The sequence below is a fragment of the Pseudophryne corroboree genome, chromosome 11, assembly GCF_028390025.1.
Source record: "Pseudophryne corroboree isolate aPseCor3 chromosome 11, aPseCor3.hap2, whole genome shotgun sequence".
Lineage (NCBI taxonomy): Eukaryota > Metazoa > Chordata > Amphibia > Anura > Myobatrachidae > Pseudophryne > Pseudophryne corroboree.
This window is the reverse complement of record NC_086454.1, coordinates 69169049-69188771: the sequence shown is the minus strand read 5'-3', so window position 1 is coordinate 69188771 and position 19723 is coordinate 69169049. Positions and strand designations below refer to the sequence as shown.

The window sequence follows — 19723 nt, the reverse complement described above, 5'->3', positions numbered from 1 at the left end:
ATTTTAAGGATGTTATGGAAATAAATATGGGTTAAATGTCAATGATTCTCTAGCTATGATGACTAAACTGACTCTCAAATTACTGTACCTTGGGAAACTTACTTTTTTACAGACATTTTAACACTTTCTGTGTTATTCTCTTTTTAATGTACTCTAAATTAATTTTGCAGTTTACCCAATATGATGAAGGCTATTTTGTAAAAATTCATCTATTTACCTTAACATAGGCATATTTCTACAAATTAACTTATGTTGAAATAGGGTGAAGTTTTGTTGTTTGTCGTCTTCTGACATGGATGGCATCTTTAAACTTTTTTACATTGGTGACCAAATGTGCCAAAGTGAAAGCAGATAAAGGTTTTACACATCTTATTTTGTTATGCATCAACAAAAAACTACATACTGGTGTGATAAAAAGGTATCAAGCAAAGGTACTGCTGAGATATGAACTCAGGATCTCCTGTTTACTAGACAGGCACTTTAACCAACTAAGCCACAGCACCACTTGCACTGCCTTACATATAATGACAAATTATATGTCTAAAGTATAATATTTTTTATTATTTTTATATATTTTTTTGAAACTAGTATTTTATTAATTCTTTAAACAGTTGGAAACTTACAGTAAGTTATATAATGCTTTTTTCTCCTTTATTTTGTAAATACAGGCTCTACATTCTTACAATGTTTGTTCAAGTCACTTGTTAATATGCTTTATTGTAATAGATATTATGGCGTTCTTATTAATGTAGTCATCCCTGGGAAATTAAAGTCAGTCTATTGTTGGTACTCATACAGTTAAAAAGTAATCGTGAAATGAAAACATGAGATCTCAATGATAGAATTATTGTTAACATTTTATCTGGAAGCTTGCTCGATAAATGGAAAGATTTATTTCTGGAATTGCTTTCCTAACACAATATTGTTTATGTTAAGTAACAAATAATCCATTATTTTCTATTGCTCCCTAAACTCTGATGACTAAATTGTCTATCAATTTATCTTGAGAAACTCACATTGTTACTGACTTTTGTTTAAACATTTCCTCTGACTGGACACCATATTGTTCCTGGAGATTGCTCAGACATGATGATTGGCAATTTCTGGAATTCTTTTCTAGTTAACTTGGCATCAATTTACTTCTACAAAATAACTGATATTAAAAAAGGGGAATATTGCATTTTTTGTGTTTTCTGATTTGGACTGTATCTAGAAATGTGGTACATATTACTGAACATGTCAGAAAGGGTAAAGGCTTCTGAAGCATTCACATGTCTTTTTGTGATCAATTATCAACAAACTATGTTCTGAGTTGATGAAAATAAATGAAAGGCGCTGCTGAGATTTGAACTCAGGATCTCCTGTTTACTAGACAGGCGCTTTAACCAACTAAGCCACAGCACCACATGATGCCCTGAAGCTTCACAAAGAAAAATGATATATCTAAGATATGCTATTTGGTAACAATTTTTGATATTCTTATAACTATTGCTTTATCAATTTTTCAAACCGGTGGAAATTTAGAGTATAAATAGAAAGTTGTGTTCTCTCTTTTCATTCATGATTTACAGCACCTTCATTCTTAAAATATCTTGTCAAAGTAATTTTCTAATTTTTTTTTAGCACTTTTATTGATTTCTCTGTAAGTAATGCTACATGGGAATAAATGTCAATTAATTTTTGATATTCAGAAAACAAAAACATGTAGTAAAATTAAGAACTCTGTTTTAAAAAGTCAGAATTATGGTTAGCATTCTTTATTGATGCTTTTTCAAGAGAAGTTTAGCTTTTCATCAAGAAGTATTTTCCTAACACAATTTTAAGGATGTTATGGAAATAAATATGGGTTAAATGTCAATGATTCTCTAGCTATGATGACTAAACTGACTCTCAAATTACTGTACCTTGGGAAACTTACTTTTTTACAGACATTTTAACACTTTCTGTGTTATTCTCTTTTTAATGTACTCTAAATTAATTTTGCAGTTTACCCAATATGATGAAGGCTATTTTGTAAAAATTCATCTATTTACCTTAACATAGGCATATTTCTACAAATTAACTTATGTTGAAATAGGGTGAAGTTTTGTTGTTTGTCGTCTTCTGACATGGATGGCATCTTTAAACTTTTTTACATTGGTGACCAAATGTGCCAAAGTGAAAGCAGATAAAGGTTTTACACATCTTATTTTGTTATGCATCAACAAAAAACTTCATACTGGTGTGATAAAAAGGTATCAAGCAAAGGTACTGCTGAGATATGAACTCAGGATCTCCTGTTTACTAGACAGGCACTTTAACCAACTAAGCCACAGCACCACTTGCACTGCCTTACATATAATGACAAATTATATGTCTAAAGTATAATATTTTTTATTATTTTTATATATATTTTTGAAACTAGTATTTTATTAATTCTTTAAACAGTTGGAAACTTACAGTAAGTTATATAATGCTTTTTTCTCCTTTATTTTGTAAATACAGGCTCTACATTCTTACAATGTTTGTTCAAGTCACTTGTTAATATGCTTTATTGTAATAGATATTATGGCGTTCTTATTAATGTAGTCATCCCTGGGAAATTAAAGTCAGTCTATTGTTGGTACTCATACAGTTAAAAAGTAATCGTGAAATGAAAACATGAGATCTCAATGATAGAATTATTGTTAACATTTTATCTGGAAGCTTGCTCGATAAATGAAAGATTTATTTCTGGAATTGCTTTCCTAACACAATATTGTTTATGTTAAGTAACAAATAATCCATTATTTTCTATTGCTCCCTAAACTCTGATGACTAAATTGTCTATCAATTTATCTTGAGAAACTCACATTGTTACTGACTTTTGTTTAAACATTTCCTCTGACTGGACACCATATTGTTCCTGGAGATTGCTCAGACATGATGATTGGCAATTTCTGGAATTCTTTTCTAGTTACCTTGGCATCAATTTACTTCTACAAAATAACTGATATTAAAAAAGGGGAATATTGCATTTTTTTGTGTTTTCTGATTTGGACTGTATCTAGAAATGTGGTACATATTACTGAACATGTGAGAAAGGGTAAAGGCTGCTGAAGCATTCACATGTCTTTTTGTGATGAATTATCAACAAACTATGTTCTGAGTTGATGAAAATAAATGAAAGGCGCTGCTGAGATTTGAACTCAGGATCTCCTGTTTACTAGACAGGCGCTTTAACCAACTAAGCCACAGCACCACATGATGCCCTGAAGCTTCACAAAGAAAAATGATATATCTAAGATATGCTATTTGGTAACAATTTTTGATATTCTTATAACTATTGCTTTATCAATTTTTCAAACCGGTGGAAATTTAGAGTATAAATAGAAAGTTGTGTTCTCTCTTTTCATTCATGATTTACAGCACCTTCATTCTTAAAATATCTTGTCAAAGTAATTTTCTAATTTTTTTTTATCACTTTTATTGATTTCTCTGTAAGTAATGCTACATGGGAATAAATGTCAATTAATTTTTGATATTCAGAAAACAAAAACATGTAGTAAAATTAAGAACTCTGTTTTAAAAAGTCAGAATTATGGTTAGCATTCTTTATTGATGCTTTTTCAAGAGAAGTTTAGCTTTTCATCAAGAAGTATTTTCCTAACACAATTTTAAGGATGTTATGGAAATAAATATGGGTTAAATGTCAATGATTCTCTAGCTATGATGACTAAACTGACTCTCAAATTACTGTACCTTGGGAAACTTACTTTTTTACAGACATTTTAACACTTTCTGTGTTATTCTCTTTTTAATGTACTCTAAATTAATTTTGCAGTTTACCCAATATGATGAAGGCTATTTTGTAAAAATTCATCTATTTACCTTAACATAGGTATATTTCTACAAATTAACTTATGTTGAAATAGGGTGAAGTTTTGTTGTTTGTCGTCTTCTGACATGGATGGCATCTTTAAACTTTTTTACATTGGTGACCAAATGTGCCAAAGTGAAAGCAGATAAAGGTTTTACACATCTTATTTTGTTATGCATCAACAAAAAACTACATACTGGTGTGATAAAAAGGTATCAAGCAAAGGTACTGCTGAGATATGAACTCAGGATCTCCTGTTTACTAGACAGGCACTTTAACCAACTAAGCCACAGCACCACTTGCACTGCCTTACATATAATGACAAATTATATGTCTAAAGTATAATATTTTTTATTATTTTTATATATTTTTTGAAACTAGTATTTTATTAATTCTTTAAACAGTTGGAAACTTACAGTAAGTTATATAATGCTTTTTTCTCCTTTATTTTGTATATACAGGCCCTACATTCTTACAATGTTTGTTCAAGTCACTTGTTAATATGCTTTATTGTAATAGATATTATGGCGTTCTTATTAATGTAGTCATCCCTGGGAAATTAAAGTCAGTCTATTGTTGGTACTCATACAGTTAAAAAGTAATCGTGAAATGAAAACATGAGATCTCAATGATAGAATTATTGTTAACATTTTATCTGGAAGCTTGCTCAATAAATGGAAAGATTTATTTCTGGAATTGCTTTCCTAACACAATATTGTTTATGTTAAGTAACAAATAATCCATTATTTTCTATTGCTCCCTAAACTCTGATGACTAAATTGTCTATCAATTTATCTTGAGAAACTCACATTGTTACTGACTTTTGTTTAAACATTTCCTCTGACTGGACACCATATTGTTCCTGGAGATTGCTCAGACATGATGATTGGCAATTTCTGGAATTCTTTTCTAGTTACCTTGGCATCAATTTACTTCTACAAAATAACTGATATTAAAAAAGGGGAATATTGCATTTTTTGTGTTTTCTGATTTGGACTGTATCTAGAAATGTGGTACATATTACTGAACATGTGAGAAAGGGTAAAGGCTGCTGAAGCATTCACATGTCTTTTTGTGATGAATTATCAACAAACTATGTTCTGAGTTGATGAAAATAAATGAAAAGCGCTGCTGAGATTTGAAGTCAGGATCTCCTGTTTACTAGACAGGCGCTTTAACCAACTAAGCCACAGCACCACATGATGCCCTGGAGCTTCACAAAGAAAAATGATATATCTAAGATATGCTATTTGGTAACAATTTTTGATATTCTTATAACTATTGCTTTATCAATTTTTCAAACCGGTGGAAATTTAGAGTATAAATAGAAAGTTGTGTTCTCTCTTTTCATTCATGATTTACAGCACCTTCATTCTTAAAATATCTTGTCAAAGTAATTTTCTAAATTTTTTTAGCACTTTTATTGATTTCTCTGTAAGTAATGCTACATGGGAATAAATGTCAATTAATTTTTGATATTCAGAAAACAAAAACATGTAGTAAAATTAAGAACTCTGTTTTAAAAAGTCAGAATTATGGTTAGCATTCTTTATTGCTTTATTGATGCTTTTTCAAGAGAAGTTTAGCTTTTCATCAAGAAGTATTTTCCTAACACAATTTTAAGGATGTTATGGAAATAAATATGGGTTAAATGTCAATGATTCTCTAGCTATGATGACTAAACTGACTCTCAAATTACTGTACCTTGGGAAACTTACTTTTTTACAGACATTTTAACACTTTCTGTGTTATTCTCTTTTTAATGTACTCTAAATTAATTTTGCAGTTTACCCAATATGATGAAGGCTATTTTGTAAAAAATCATCTATTTACCTTAACATAGGCATATTTCTACAAATTAACTTATGTTGAAATAGGGTGAAGTTTTGTTGTTTGTCGTCTTCTGACATGGATGGCATCTTTAAACTTTTTTACATTGGTGACCAAATGTGCCAAAGTGAAAGCAGATAAAGGTTTTACACATCTTATTTTGTTATGCATCAACAAAAAACTACATACTGGTGTGATAAAAAGGTATCAAGCAAAGGTACTGCTGAGATATGAACTCAGGATCTCCTGTTTACTAGACAGGCACTTTAACCAACTAAGCCACAGCACCACTTGCACTGCCTTACATATAATGACAAATTATATGTCTAAAGTATAATATTTTTTATTATTTTTATATATTTTTTTGAAACTAGTATTTTATTAATTCTTTAAACAGTTGGAAACTTACAGTAAGTTATATAATGCTTTTTTCTCCTTTATTTTGTAAATACAGGCTCTACATTCTTACAATGTTTGTTCAAGTCACTTGTTAATATGCTTTATTGTAATAGATATTATGGCGTTCTTATTAATGTAGTCATCCCTGGGAAATTAAAGTCAGTCTATTGTTGGTACTCATACAGTTAAAAAGTAATCGTGAAATGAAAACATGAGATCTCAATGATAGAATTATTGTTAACATTTTATCTGGAAGCTTGCTCGATAAATGGAAAGATTTATTTCTGGAATTGCTTTCCTAACACAATATTGTTTATGTTAAGTAACAAATAATCCATTATTTTCTATTGCTCCCTAAACTCTGATGACTAAATTGTCTATCAATTTATCTTGAGAAACTCACATTGTTACTGACTTTTGTTTAAACATTTCCTCTGACTGGACACCATATTGTTCCTGGAGATTGCTCAGACATGATGATTGGCAATTTCTGGAATTCTTTTCTAGTTAACTTGGCATCAATTTACTTCTACAAAATAACTGATATTAAAAAAGGGGAATATTGCATTTTTTGTGTTTTCTGATTTGGACTGTATCTAGAAATGTGGTACATATTACTGAACATGTGAGAAAGGGTAAAGGCTGCTGAAGCATTCACATGTCTTTTTGTGATGAATTATCAACAAACTATGTTCTGAGTTGATGAAAATAAATGAAAGGCGCTGCTGAGATTTGAACTCAGGATCTCCTGTTTACTAGACAGGCGCTTTAACCAACTAAGCCACAGCACCACATGATGCCCTGAAGCTTCACAAAGAAAAATGATATATCTAAGATATGCTATTTGGTAACAATTTTTGATATTCTTATAACTATTGCTTTATCAATTTTTCAAACCGGTGGAAATTTAGAGTATAAATAGAAAGTTGTGTTCTCTCTTTTCATTCATGATTTACAGCACCTTCATTCTTAAAATATCTTGTCAAAGTAATTTTCTAATTTTTTTTTAGCACTTTTATTGATTTCTCTGTAAGTAATGCTACATGGGAATAAATGTCAATTAATTTTTGATATTCAGAAAACAAAAACATGTAGTAAAATTAAGAACTCTGTTTTAAAAAGTCAGAATTATGGTTAGCATTCTTTATTGATGCTTTTTTAAGAGAAGTTTAGCTTTTCATCAAGAAGTATTTTCCTAACACAATTTTAAGGATGTTATGGAAATAAATATGGGTTAAATGTCAATGATTCTCTAGCTATGATGACTAAACTGACTCTCAAATTACTGTACCTTGGGAAACTTACTTTTTTACAGACATTTTAACACTTTCTGTGTTATTCTCTTTTTAATGTACTCTAAATTAATTTTGCAGTTTACCCAATATGATGAAGGCTATTTTGTAAAAATTCATCTATTTACCTTAACATAGGCATATTTCTACAAATTAACTTATGTTGAAATAGGGTGAAGTTTTGTTGTTTGTCGTCTTCTGACATGGATGGCATCTTTAAACTTTTTTACATTGGTGACCAAATGTGCCAAAGTGAAAGCAGATAAAGGTTTTACACATCTTATTTTGTTATGCATCAACAAAAAACTACATACTGGTGTGATAAAAAGGTATCAAGCAAAGGTACTGCTGAGATATGAACTCAGGATCTCCTGTTTACTAGACAGGCACTTTAACCAACTAAGCCACAGCACCACTTGCACTGCCTTACATATAATGACAAATTATATGTCTAAAGTATAATATTTTTTATTATTTTTATATATTTTTTTGAAACTAGTATTTTATTAATTCTTTAAACAGTTGGAAACTTACAGTAAGTTATATAATGCTTTTTTCTCCTTTATTTTGTAAATACAGGCTCTACATTCTTACAATGTTTGTTCAAGTCACTTGTTAATATGCTTTATTGTAATAGATATTATGGCGTTCTTATTAATGTAGTCATCCCTGGGAAATTAAAGTCAGTCTATTGTTGGTACTCATACAGTTAAAAAGTAATCGTGAAATGAAAACATGAGATCTCAATGATAGAATTATTGTTAACATTTTATCTGGAAGCTTGCTCGATAAATGGAAAGATTTATTTCTGGAATTGCTTTCCTAACACAATATTGTTTATGTTAAGTAACAAATAATCCATTATTTTCTATTGCTCCCTAAACTCTGATGACTAAATTGTCTATCAATTTATCTTGAGAAACTCACATTGTTACTGACTTTTGTTTAAACATTTCCTCTGACTGGACACCATATTGTTCCTGGAGATTGCTCAGACATGATGATTGGCAATTTCTGGAATTCTTTTCTAGTTAACTTGGCATCAATTTACTTCTACAAAATAACTGATATTAAAAAAGGGGAATATTGCATTTTTTGTGTTTTCTGATTTGGACTGTATCTAGAAATGTGGTACATATTACTGAACATGTGAGAAAGGGTAAAGGCTGCTGAAGCATTCACATGTCTTTTTGTGATGAATTATCAACAAACTATGTTCTGAGTTGATGAAAATAAATGAAAGGCGCTGCTGAGATTTGAACTCAGGATCTCCTGTTTACTAGACAGGCGCTTTAACCAACTAAGCCACAGCACCACATGATGCCCTGAAGCTTCACAAAGAAAAATGATATATCTAAGATATGCTATTTGGTAACAATTTTTGATATTCTTATAACTATTGCTTTATCAATTTTTCAAACCGGTGGAAATTTAGAGTATAAATAGAAAGTTGTGTTCTCTCTTTTCATTCATGATTTACAGCACCTTCATTCTTAAAATATCTTGTCAAAGTAATTTTCTAATTTTTTTTTAGCACTTTTATTGATTTCTCTGTAAGTAATGCTACATGGGAATAAATGTCAATTAATTTTTGATATTCAGAAAACAAAAACATGTAGTAAAATTAAGAACTCTGTTTTAAAAAGTCAGAATTATGGTTAGCATTCTTTATTGATGCTTTTTCAAGAGAAGTTTAGCTTTTCATCAAGAAGTATTTTCCTAACACAATTTTAAGGATGTTATGGAAATAAATATGGGTTAAATGTCAATGATTCTCTAGCTATGATGACTAAACTGACTCTCAAATTACTGTACCTTGGGAAACTTACTTTTTTACAGACATTTTAACACTTTCTGTGTTATTCTCTTTTTAATGTACTCTAAATTAATTTTGCAGTTTACCCAATATGATGAAGGCTATTTTGTAAAAAATCATCTATTTACCTTAACATAGGCATATTTCTACAAATTAACTTATGTTGAAATAGGGTGAAGTTTTGTTGTTTGTCGTCTTCTGACATGGATGGCATCTTTAAACTTTTTTACATTGGTGACCAAATGTGCCAAAGTGAAAGCAGATAAAGGTTTTACACATCTTATTTTGTTATGCATCAACAAAAAACTACATACTGGTGTGATAAAAAGGTATCAAGCAAAGGTACTGCTGAGATATGAACTCAGGATCTCCTGTTTACTAGACAGGCACTTTAACCAACTAAGCCACAGCACCACTTGCACTGCCTTACATATAATGACAAATTATATGTCTAAAGTATAATATTTTTTATTATTTTTATATATTTTTTTGAAACTAGTATTTTATTAATTCTTTAAACAGTTGGAAACTTACAGTAAGTTATATAATGCTTTTTTCTCCTTTATTTTGTAAATACAGGCTCTACATTCTTACAATGTTTGTTCAAGTCACTTGTTAATATGCTTTATTGTAATAGATATTATGGCGTTCTTATTAATGTAGTCATCCCTGGGAAATTAAAGTCAGTCTATTGTTGGTACTCATACAGTTAAAAAGTAATCGTGAAATGAAAACATGAGATCTCAATGATAGAATTATTGTTAACATTTTATCTGGAAGCTTGCTCGATAAATGGAAAGATTTATTTCTGGAATTGCTTTCCTAACACAATATTGTTTATGTTAAGTAACAAATAATCCATTATTTTCTATTGCTCCCTAAACTCTGATGACTAAATTGTCTATCAATTTATCTTGAGAAACTCACATTGTTACTGACTTTTGTTTAAACATTTCCTCTGACTGGACACCATATTGTTCCTGGAGATTGCTCAGACATGATGATTGGCAATTTCTGGAATTCTTTTCTAGTTAACTTGGCATCAATTTACTTCTACAAAATAACTGATATTAAAAAAGGGGAATATTGCATTTTTTGTGTTTTCTGATTTGGACTGTATCTAGAAATGTGGTACATATTACTGAACATGTGAGAAAGGGTAAAGGCTGCTGAAGCATTCACATGTCTTTTTGTGATGAATTATCAACAAACTATGTTCTGAGTTGATGAAAATAAATGAAAGGCGCTGCTGAGATTTGAACTCAGGATCTCCTGTTTACTAGACAGGCGCTTTAACCAACTAAGCCACAGCACCACATGATGCCCTGAAGCTTCACAAAGAAAAATGATATATCTAAGATATGCTATTTGGTAACAATTTTTGATATTCTTATAACTATTGCTTTATCAATTTTTCAAACCGGTGGAAATTTAGAGTATAAATAGAAAGTTGTGTTCTCTCTTTTCATTCATGATTTACAGCACCTTCATTCTTAAAATATCTTGTCAAAGTAATTTTCTAATTTTTTTTTAGCACTTTTATTGATTTCTCTGTAAGTAATGCTACATGGGAATAAATGTCAATTAATTTTTGATATTCAGAAAACAAAAACATGTAGTAAAATTAAGAACTCTGTTTTAAAAAGTCAGAATTATGGTTAGCATTCTTTATTGATGCTTTTTTAAGAGAAGTTTAGCTTTTCATCAAGAAGTATTTTCCTAACACAATTTTAAGGATGTTATGGAAATAAATATGGGTTAAATGTCAATGATTCTCTAGCTATGATGACTAAACTGACTCTCAAATTACTGTACCTTGGGAAACTTACTTTTTTACAGACATTTTAACACTTTCTGTGTTATTCTCTTTTTAATGTACTCTAAATTAATTTTGCAGTTTACCCAATATGATGAAGGCTATTTTGTAAAAATTCATCTATTTACCTTAACATAGGCATATTTCTACAAATTAACTTATGTTGAAATAGGGTGAAGTTTTGTTGTTTGTCGTCTTCTGACATGGATGGCATCTTTAAACTTTTTTACATTGGTGACCAAATGTGCCAAAGTGAAAGCAGATAAAGGTTTTACACATCTTATTTTGTTATGCATCAACAAAAAACTACATACTGGTGTGATAAAAAGGTATCAAGCAAAGGTACTGCTGAGATATGAACTCAGGATCTCCTGTTTACTAGACAGGCACTTTAACCAACTAAGCCACAGCACCACTTGCACTGCCTTACATATAATGACAAATTATATGTCTAAAGTATAATATTTTTTATTATTTTTATATATTTTTTTGAAACTAGTATTTTATTAATTCTTTAAACAGTTGGAAACTTACAGTAAGTTATATAATGCTTTTTTCTCCTTTATTTTGTAAATACAGGCTCTACATTCTTACAATGTTTGTTCAAGTCACTTGTTAATATGCTTTATTGTAATAGATATTATGGCGTTCTTATTAATGTAGTCATCCCTGGGAAATTAAAGTCAGTCTATTGTTGGTACTCATACAGTTAAAAAGTAATCGTGAAATGAAAACATGAGATCTCAATGATAGAATTATTGTTAACATTTTATCTGGAAGCTTGCTCGATAAATGGAAAGATTTATTTCTGGAATTGCTTTCCTAACACAATATTGTTTATGTTAAGTAACAAATAATCCATTATTTTCTATTGCTCCCTAAACTCTGATGACTAAATTGTCTATCAATTTATCTTGAGAAACTCACATTGTTACTGACTTTTGTTTAAACATTTCCTCTGACTGGACACCATATTGTTCCTGGAGATTGCTCAGACATGATGGTTGGCAATTTCTGGAATTCTTTTCTAGTTAACTTGGCATCAATTTACTTCTACAAAATAACTGATATTAAAAAAGGGGAATATTGCATTTTTTGTGTTTTCTGATTTGGACTGTATCTAGAAATGTGGTACATATTACTGAACATGTGAGAAAGGGTAAAGGCTGCTGAAGCATTCACATGTCTTTTTGTGATGAATTATCAACAAACTATGTTCTGAGTTGATGAAAATAAATGAAAGGCGCTGCTGAGATTTGAACTCAGGATCTCCTGTTTACTAGACAGGCGCTTTAACCAACTAAGCCACAGCACCACATGATGCCCTGAAGCTTCTCAAAGAAAAATGATATATCTAAGATATGCTATTTGGTAACAATTTTTGATATTCTTATAACTATTGCTTTATCAATTTTTCAAACCGGTGGAAATTTAGAGTATAAATAGAAAGTTGTGTTCTCTCTTTTCATTCATGATTTACAGCACCTTCATTCTTAAAATATCTTGTCAAAGTAATTTTCTAATTTTTTTTTAGCACTTTTATTGATTTCTCTGTAAGTAATGCTACATGGGAATAAATGTCAATTAATTTTTGATATTCAGAAAACAAAAACATGTAGTAAAATTAAGAACTCTGTTTTAAAAAGTCAGAATTATGGTTAGCATTCTTTATTGATGCTTTTTCAAGAGAAGTTTAGCTTTTCATCAAGAAGTATTTTCCTAACACAATTTTAAGGATGTTATGGAAATAAATATGGGTTAAATGTCAATGATTCTCTAGCTATGATGACTAAACTGACTCTCAAATTACTGTACCTTGGGAAACTTACTTTTTTACAGACATTTTAACACTTTCTGTGTTATTCTCTTTTTAATGTACTCTAAATTAATTTTGCAGTTTACCCAATATGATGAAGGCTATTTTGTAAAAATTCATCTATTTACCTTAACATAGGCATATTTCTACAAATTAACTTATGTTGAAATAGGGTGAAGTTTTGTTGTTTGTCGTCTTCTGACATGGATGGCATCTTTAAACTTTTTTACATTGGTGACCAAATGTGCCAAAGTGAAAGCAGATAAAGGTTTTACACATCTTATTTTGTTATGCATCAACAAAAAACTACATACTGGTGTGATAAAAAGGTATCAAGCAAAGGTACTGCTGAGATATGAACTCAGGATCTCCTGTTTACTAGACAGGCACTTTAACCAACTAAGCCACAGCACCACTTGCACTGCCTTACATATAATGACAAATTATATGTCTAAAGTATAATATTTTTTATTATTTTTATATATTTTTTTGAAACTAGTATTTTATTAATTCTTTAAACAGTTGGAAACTTACAGTAAGTTATATAATGCTTTTTTCTCCTTTATTTTGTAAATACAGGCTCTACATTCTTACAATGTTTGTTCAAGTCACTTGTTAATATGCTTTATTGTAATAGATATTATGGCGTTCTTATTAATGTAGTCATCCCTGGGAAATTAAAGTCAGTCTATTGTTGGTACTCATACAGTTAAAAAGTAATCGTGAAATGAAAACATGAGATCTCAATGATAGAATTATTGTTAACATTTTATCTGGAAGCTTGCTCAATAAATGGAAAGATTTATTTCTGGAATTGCTTTCCTAACACAATATTGTTTATGTTAAGTAACAAATAATCCATTATTTTCTATTGCTCCCTAAACTCTGATGACTAAATTGTCTATCAATTTATCTTGAGAAACTCACATTGTTACTGACTTTTGTTTAAACATTTCCTCTGACTGGACACCATATTGTTCCTGGAGATTGCTCAGACATGATGATTGGCAATTTCTGGAATTCTTTTCTAGTTACCTTGGCATCAATTTACTTCTACAAAATAACTGATATTAAAAAAGGGGAATATTGCATTTTTTGTGTTTTCTGATTTGGACTGTATCTAGAAATGTGGTACATATTACTGAACACGTGAGAAAGGGTAAAGGCTGCTGAAGCATTCACATGTCTTTTTGTGATGAATTATCAACAAACTATGTTCTGAGTTGATGAAAATAAATGAAAAGCGCTGCTGAGATTTGAAGTCAGGATCTCCTGTTTACTAGACAGGCGCTTTAACCAACTAAGCCACAGCACCACATGATGCCCTGGAGCTTCACAAAGAAAAATGATACATCTAAGATATGCTATTTGGTAACAATTTCTGATATTCTTATAACTATTGCTTTATCAATTTTTCAAACCGGTGGAAATTTAGAGTATAAATAGAAAGTTGTGTTCTCTCTTTTCATTCATGATTTACAGCACCTTCATTCTTAAAATATCTTGTCAAAGTAATTTTCTATTTTTTTTTTAGCACTTTTATTGATTTCTCTGTAAGTAATGCTACATGGGAATAAATGTCAATTAATTTTTGATATTCAGAAAACAAAAACATGTAGTAAAATTAAGAACTCTGTTTTAAAAAGTCAGAATTATGGTTAGCATTCTTTATTGATGCTTTTTCAAGAGAAGTTTAGCTTTTCATCAAGAAGTATTTTCCTAACACAATTTTAAGGATGTTATGGAAATAAATATGGGTTAAATGTCAATGATTCTCTAGCTATGATGACTAAACTGACTCTCAAATTACTGTACCTTGGGAAACTTACTTTTTTACAGACATTTTAACACTTTCTGTGTTATTCTCTTTTTAATGTACTCTAAATTAATTTTGCAGTTTACCCAATATGATGAAGGCTATTTTGTAAAAATTCATCTATTTACCTTAACATAGGCATATTTCTACAAATTAACTTATGTTGAAATAGGGTGAAGTTTTGTTGTTTGTCGTCTTCTGACATGGATGGCATCTTTAAACTTTTTTACATTGGTGACCAAATGTGCCAAAGTGAAAGCAGATAAAGGTTTTACACATCTTATTTTGTTATGCATCAACAAAAAACTACATACTGGTGTGATAAAAAGGTATCAAGCAAAGGTACTGCTGAGATATGAACTCAGGATCTCCTGTTTACTAGACAGGCACTTTAACCAACTAAGCCACAGCACCACTTGCACTGCCTTACATATAATGACAAATTATATGTCAAAAGTATAATATTTTTTATTATTTTTATATATTTTTTTGAAACTAGTATTTTATTAATTCTTTAAACAGTTGGAAACTTACAGTAAGTTATATAATGCGTTTTTCTCCTTTATTTTGTATATACAGGCCCTACATTCTTACAATGTTTGTTCAAGTCACTTGTTAATATGCTTTATTGTAATAGATATTATGGCGTTCTTATTAATGTAGTCATCCCTGGGAAATTAAAGTCAGTCTATTGTTGGTACTCATACAGTTAAAAAGTAATCGTGAAATGAAAACATGAGATCTCAATGATAGAATTATTGTTAACATTTTATCTGGAAGCTTGCTCGATAAATGAAAGATTTATTTCTGGAATTGCTTTCCTAACACAATATTGTTTATGTTAAGTAACAAATAATCCATTATTTTCTATTGCTCCCTAAACTCTGATGACTAAATTGTCTATAAATTTATCTTGAGAAACTCACATTGTTACTGACTTTTGTTTAAACATTTCCTCTGACTGGACACCATATTGTTCCTGGAGATTGCTCAGACATGATGATTGGCAATTTCTGGAATTCTTTTCTAGTTACCTTGGCATCAATTTACTTCTACAAAATAACTGATATTAAAAAAGGGGAATATTGCATTTTTTTGTGTTTTCTGATTTGGACTGTATCTAGAAATGTGGTACATATTACTGAACATGTGAGAAAGGGTAAAGGCTGCTGAAGCATTCACATGTCTTTTTGTGATGAATTATCAACAAACTATGTTCTGAGTTGATGAAAATAAATGAAAGGCGCTGCTGAGATTTGAACTCAGGATCTCCTGTTTACTAGACAGGCGCTTTAACCAACTAAGCCACAGCACCACATGATGCCCTGAAGCTTCACAAAGAAAAATGATATATCTAAGATATGCTATTTGGTAACAATTTTTGATATTCTTATAACTATTGCTTTATCAATTTTTCAAACCGGTGGAAATTTAGAGTATAAATAGAAAGTTGTGTTCTCTCTTTTCATTCATGATTTACAGCACCTTCATTCTTAAAATATCTTGTCAAAGTAATTTTCTAATTTTTTTTTTATCACTTTTATTGATTTCTCTGTAAGTAATGCTACATGGGAATAAATGTCAATTAATTTTTGATATTCAGAAAACAAAAACATGTAGTAAAATTAAGAACTCTGTTTTAAAAAGTCAGAATTATGGTTAGCATTCTTTATTGATGCTTTTTCAAGAGAAGTTTAGCTTTTCATCAAGAAGTATTTTCCTAACACAATTTTAAGGATGTTATGGAAATAAATATGGGTTAAATGTCAATGATTCTCTAGCTATGATGACTAAACTGACTCTCAAATTACTGTACCTTGGGAAACTTACTTTTTTACAGACATTTTAACACTTTCTGTGTTATTCTCTTTTTAATGTACTCTAAATTAATTTTGCAGTTTACCCAATATGATGAAGGCTATTTTGTAAAAATTCATCTATTTACCTTAACATAGGCATATTTCTACAAATTAACTTATGTTGAAATAGGGTGAAGTTTTGTTGTTTGTCGTCTTCTGACATGGATGGCATCTTTAAACTTTTTTACATTGGTGACCAAATGTGCCAAAGTGAAAGCAGATAAAGGTTTTACACATCTTATTTTGTTATGCATCAACAAAAAACTACATACTGGTGTGATAAAAAGGTATCAAGCAAAGGTACTGCTGAGATATGAACTCAGGATCTCCTGTTTACTAGACAGGCACTTTAACCAACTAAGCCACAGCACCACTTGCACTGCCTTACATATAATGACAAATTATATGTCTAAAGTATAATATTTTTTATTATTTTTATATATTTTTTGAAACTAGTATTTTATTAATTCTTTAAACAGTTGGAAACTTACAGTAAGTTATATAATGCTTTTTTCTCCTTTATTTTGTATATACAGGCCCTACATTCTTACAATGTTTGTTCAAGTCACTTGTTAATATGCTTTATTGTAATAGATATTATGGCGTTCTTATTAATGTAGTCATCCCTGGGAAATTAAAGTCAGTCTATTGTTGGTACTCATACAGTTAAAAAGTCATCGTGAAATGAAAACATGAGATCTCAATGATAGAATTATTGTTAACATTTTATCTGGAAGCTTGCTCAATAAATGGAAAGATTTATTTCTGGAATTGCTTTCCTAACACAATATTGTTTATGTTAAGTAACAAATAATCCATTATTTTCTATTGCTCCCTAAACTCTGATGACTAAATTGTCTATCAATTTATCTTGAGAAACTCACATTGTTACTGACTTTTGTTTAAACATTTCCTCTGACTGGACACCATATTGTTCCTGGAGATTGCTCAGACATGATGATTGGCAATTTCTGGAATTCTTTTCTAGTTACCTTGGCATCAATTTACTTCTACAAAATAACTGATATTAAAAAAGGGGAATATTGCATTTTTTGTGTTTTCTGATTTGGACTGTATCTAGAAATGTGGTACATATTACTGAACATGTGAGAAAGGGTAAAGGCTGCTGAAGCATTCACATGTCTTTTTGTGATGAATTATCAACAAACTATGTTCTGAGTTGATGAAAATAAATGAAAAGCGCTGCTGAGATTTGAAGTCAGGATCTCCTGTTTACTAGACAGGCGCTTTAACCAACTAAGCCACAGCACCACATGATGCCCTGAAGCTTCACAAAGAAAAATGATATATCTAAGATATGCTATTTGGTAACAATTTTTGATATTCTTATAACTATTGCTTTATCAATTTTTCAAACCGGTGGAAATTTAGAGTATAAATAGAAAGTTGTGTTCTCTCTTTTCATTCATGATTTACAGCACCTTCATTCTTAAAATATCTTGTCAAAGTAATTTTCTAAATTTTTTTAGCACTTTTATTGATTTCTCTGTAAGTAATGCTACATGGGAATAAATGTCAATTAATTTTTGATATTCAGAAAACAAAAACATGTAGTAAAATTAAGAACTCTGTTTTAAAAAGTCAGAATTATGGTTAGCATTCTTTATTGCTTTATTGATGCTTTTTCAAGAGAAGTTTAGCTTTTCATCAAGAAGTATTTTCCTAACACAATTTTAAGGATGTTATGGAAATAAATATGGGTTAAATGTCAATGATTCTCTAGCTATGATGACTAAACTGACTCTCAAATTACTGTACCTTGGGAAACTTACTTTTTTACAGACATTTTAACACTTTCTGTGTTATTCTCTTTTTAATGTACTCTAAATTAATTTTGCAGTTTACCCAATATGATGAAGGCTATTTTGTAAAAATTCATCTATTTACCTTAACATAGGCATATTTCTACAAATTAACTTATGTTGAAATAGGGTGAAGTTTTGTTGTTTGTCGTCTTCTGACATGGATGGCATCTTTAAACTTTTTTACATTGGTGACCAAATGTGCCAAAGTGAAAGCAGATAAAGGATTTACACATCTTATTTTGTTATGCATCAACAAAAAACTACATACTGGTGTGATAAAAAGGTATCAAGCAAAGGTACTGCTGAGATATGAACTCAGGATCTCCTGTTTACTAGACAGGCACTTTAACCAACTAAGCCACAGCACCACTTGCACTGCCTTACATATAATGACAAATTATATGTCTAAAGTATAATATTTTTTATTATTTTTATATATTTTTTGAAACTAGTATTTTATTAATTCTTTAAACAGTTGGAAACTTACAGTAAGTTATATAATGCTTTTTTCTCCTTTATTTTGTATATACAGGCCCTACATTCTTACAATGTTTGTTCAAGTCACTTGTTAATATGCTTTATTGTAATAGATATTATGGCGTTCTTATTAATGTAGTCATCCCTGGGAAATTAAAGTCAGTCTATTGTTGGTACTCATACAGTTAAAAAGTAATCGTGAAATGAAAACATGAGATCTCAATGATAGAATTATTGTTAACATTTTATCTGGAAGCTTGCTCAATAAATGGAAAGATTTATTTCTGGAATTGCTTTCCTAACACAATATTGTTTATGTTAAGTAACAAATAATCCATTATTTTCTATTGCTCCCTAAACTCTGATGACTAAATTGTCTATCAATTTATCTTGAGAAACTCACATTGTTACTGACTTTTGTTTAAAAATTTCCTCTGACTGGACACCATATTGTTCCTGGAGATTGCTCAGACATGATGATTGGCAATTTCTGGAATTCTTTTCTAGTTACCTTGGCATCAATTTACTTCTACAAAATAACTGATATTAAAAAAGGGGAATATTGCATTTTTTGTGTTTTCTGATTTGGACTGTATCTAGAAATGTGGTACATATTACTGAACATGTGAGAAAGGGTAAAGGCTGCTGAAGCATTCACATGTCTTTTTGTGATGAATTATCAACAAACTATGTTCTGAGTTGATGAAAATAAATGAAAAGCGCTGCTGAGATTTGAAGTCAGGATCTCCTGTTTACTAGACAGGCGCTTTAACCAACTAAGCCACAGCACCACATGATGCCCTGGAGCTTCACAAAGAAAAATGATATATCTAAGATATGCTATTTGGTAACAATTTTTGATATTCTTATAACTATTGCTTTATCAATTTTTCAAACCGGTGGAAATTTAGAGTATAAATAGAAAGTTGTGTTCTCTC

The 19723-nt window shown here is 30.1% G+C and overlaps 22 non-coding genes across 22 annotated transcripts; all 22 read right to left on the bottom strand.

The window, feature by feature from the left end:
* Window positions 1-429: 429 nt before the first annotated feature.
* On the bottom strand, window positions 430-503 carry TRNAT-AGU (transfer RNA threonine (anticodon AGU)). Its single transcript has one exon. It is a non-coding gene; the product is annotated as a tRNA-Thr (tRNA).
* Window positions 504-1330: 827 nt separating this feature from the next.
* TRNAT-AGU (transfer RNA threonine (anticodon AGU)) lies at window positions 1331-1404 on the bottom strand. The gene has a single exon. It is a non-coding gene; the product is annotated as a tRNA-Thr (tRNA).
* Window positions 1405-2245: 841 nt separating this feature from the next.
* On the bottom strand, window positions 2246-2319 carry TRNAT-AGU (transfer RNA threonine (anticodon AGU)). The gene has a single exon. It is a non-coding gene; the product is annotated as a tRNA-Thr (tRNA).
* An 827-nt stretch (window positions 2320-3146) lies between these two features.
* Window positions 3147-3220, bottom strand: TRNAT-AGU (transfer RNA threonine (anticodon AGU)). Its single transcript has one exon. It is a non-coding gene; the product is annotated as a tRNA-Thr (tRNA).
* An 841-nt stretch (window positions 3221-4061) lies between these two features.
* Window positions 4062-4135, bottom strand: TRNAT-AGU (transfer RNA threonine (anticodon AGU)). The gene has a single exon. It is a non-coding gene; the product is annotated as a tRNA-Thr (tRNA).
* Window positions 4136-4961: 826 nt separating this feature from the next.
* Window positions 4962-5035, bottom strand: TRNAT-AGU (transfer RNA threonine (anticodon AGU)). The gene has a single exon. It is a non-coding gene; the product is annotated as a tRNA-Thr (tRNA).
* An 848-nt stretch (window positions 5036-5883) lies between these two features.
* On the bottom strand, window positions 5884-5957 carry TRNAT-AGU (transfer RNA threonine (anticodon AGU)). Its single transcript has one exon. It is a non-coding gene; the product is annotated as a tRNA-Thr (tRNA).
* An 827-nt stretch (window positions 5958-6784) lies between these two features.
* Window positions 6785-6858, bottom strand: TRNAT-AGU (transfer RNA threonine (anticodon AGU)). Its single transcript has one exon. It is a non-coding gene; the product is annotated as a tRNA-Thr (tRNA).
* An 841-nt stretch (window positions 6859-7699) lies between these two features.
* On the bottom strand, window positions 7700-7773 carry TRNAT-AGU (transfer RNA threonine (anticodon AGU)). Its single transcript has one exon. It is a non-coding gene; the product is annotated as a tRNA-Thr (tRNA).
* Window positions 7774-8600: 827 nt separating this feature from the next.
* Window positions 8601-8674, bottom strand: TRNAT-AGU (transfer RNA threonine (anticodon AGU)). The gene has a single exon. It is a non-coding gene; the product is annotated as a tRNA-Thr (tRNA).
* An 841-nt stretch (window positions 8675-9515) lies between these two features.
* Window positions 9516-9589, bottom strand: TRNAT-AGU (transfer RNA threonine (anticodon AGU)). Its single transcript has one exon. It is a non-coding gene; the product is annotated as a tRNA-Thr (tRNA).
* An 827-nt stretch (window positions 9590-10416) lies between these two features.
* TRNAT-AGU (transfer RNA threonine (anticodon AGU)) lies at window positions 10417-10490 on the bottom strand. Its single transcript has one exon. It is a non-coding gene; the product is annotated as a tRNA-Thr (tRNA).
* An 841-nt stretch (window positions 10491-11331) lies between these two features.
* Window positions 11332-11405, bottom strand: TRNAT-AGU (transfer RNA threonine (anticodon AGU)). Its single transcript has one exon. It is a non-coding gene; the product is annotated as a tRNA-Thr (tRNA).
* Window positions 11406-12232: 827 nt separating this feature from the next.
* Window positions 12233-12306, bottom strand: TRNAT-AGU (transfer RNA threonine (anticodon AGU)). Its single transcript has one exon. It is a non-coding gene; the product is annotated as a tRNA-Thr (tRNA).
* An 841-nt stretch (window positions 12307-13147) lies between these two features.
* TRNAT-AGU (transfer RNA threonine (anticodon AGU)) lies at window positions 13148-13221 on the bottom strand. Its single transcript has one exon. It is a non-coding gene; the product is annotated as a tRNA-Thr (tRNA).
* An 827-nt stretch (window positions 13222-14048) lies between these two features.
* Window positions 14049-14122, bottom strand: TRNAT-AGU (transfer RNA threonine (anticodon AGU)). The gene has a single exon. It is a non-coding gene; the product is annotated as a tRNA-Thr (tRNA).
* An 841-nt stretch (window positions 14123-14963) lies between these two features.
* Window positions 14964-15037, bottom strand: TRNAT-AGU (transfer RNA threonine (anticodon AGU)). Its single transcript has one exon. It is a non-coding gene; the product is annotated as a tRNA-Thr (tRNA).
* Window positions 15038-15864: 827 nt separating this feature from the next.
* Window positions 15865-15938, bottom strand: TRNAT-AGU (transfer RNA threonine (anticodon AGU)). Its single transcript has one exon. It is a non-coding gene; the product is annotated as a tRNA-Thr (tRNA).
* Window positions 15939-16780: 842 nt separating this feature from the next.
* TRNAT-AGU (transfer RNA threonine (anticodon AGU)) lies at window positions 16781-16854 on the bottom strand. Its single transcript has one exon. It is a non-coding gene; the product is annotated as a tRNA-Thr (tRNA).
* Window positions 16855-17680: 826 nt separating this feature from the next.
* TRNAT-AGU (transfer RNA threonine (anticodon AGU)) lies at window positions 17681-17754 on the bottom strand. Its single transcript has one exon. It is a non-coding gene; the product is annotated as a tRNA-Thr (tRNA).
* An 848-nt stretch (window positions 17755-18602) lies between these two features.
* Window positions 18603-18676, bottom strand: TRNAT-AGU (transfer RNA threonine (anticodon AGU)). Its single transcript has one exon. It is a non-coding gene; the product is annotated as a tRNA-Thr (tRNA).
* Window positions 18677-19502: 826 nt separating this feature from the next.
* TRNAT-AGU (transfer RNA threonine (anticodon AGU)) lies at window positions 19503-19576 on the bottom strand. The gene has a single exon. It is a non-coding gene; the product is annotated as a tRNA-Thr (tRNA).
* Window positions 19577-19723: the final 147 nt, after the last annotated feature.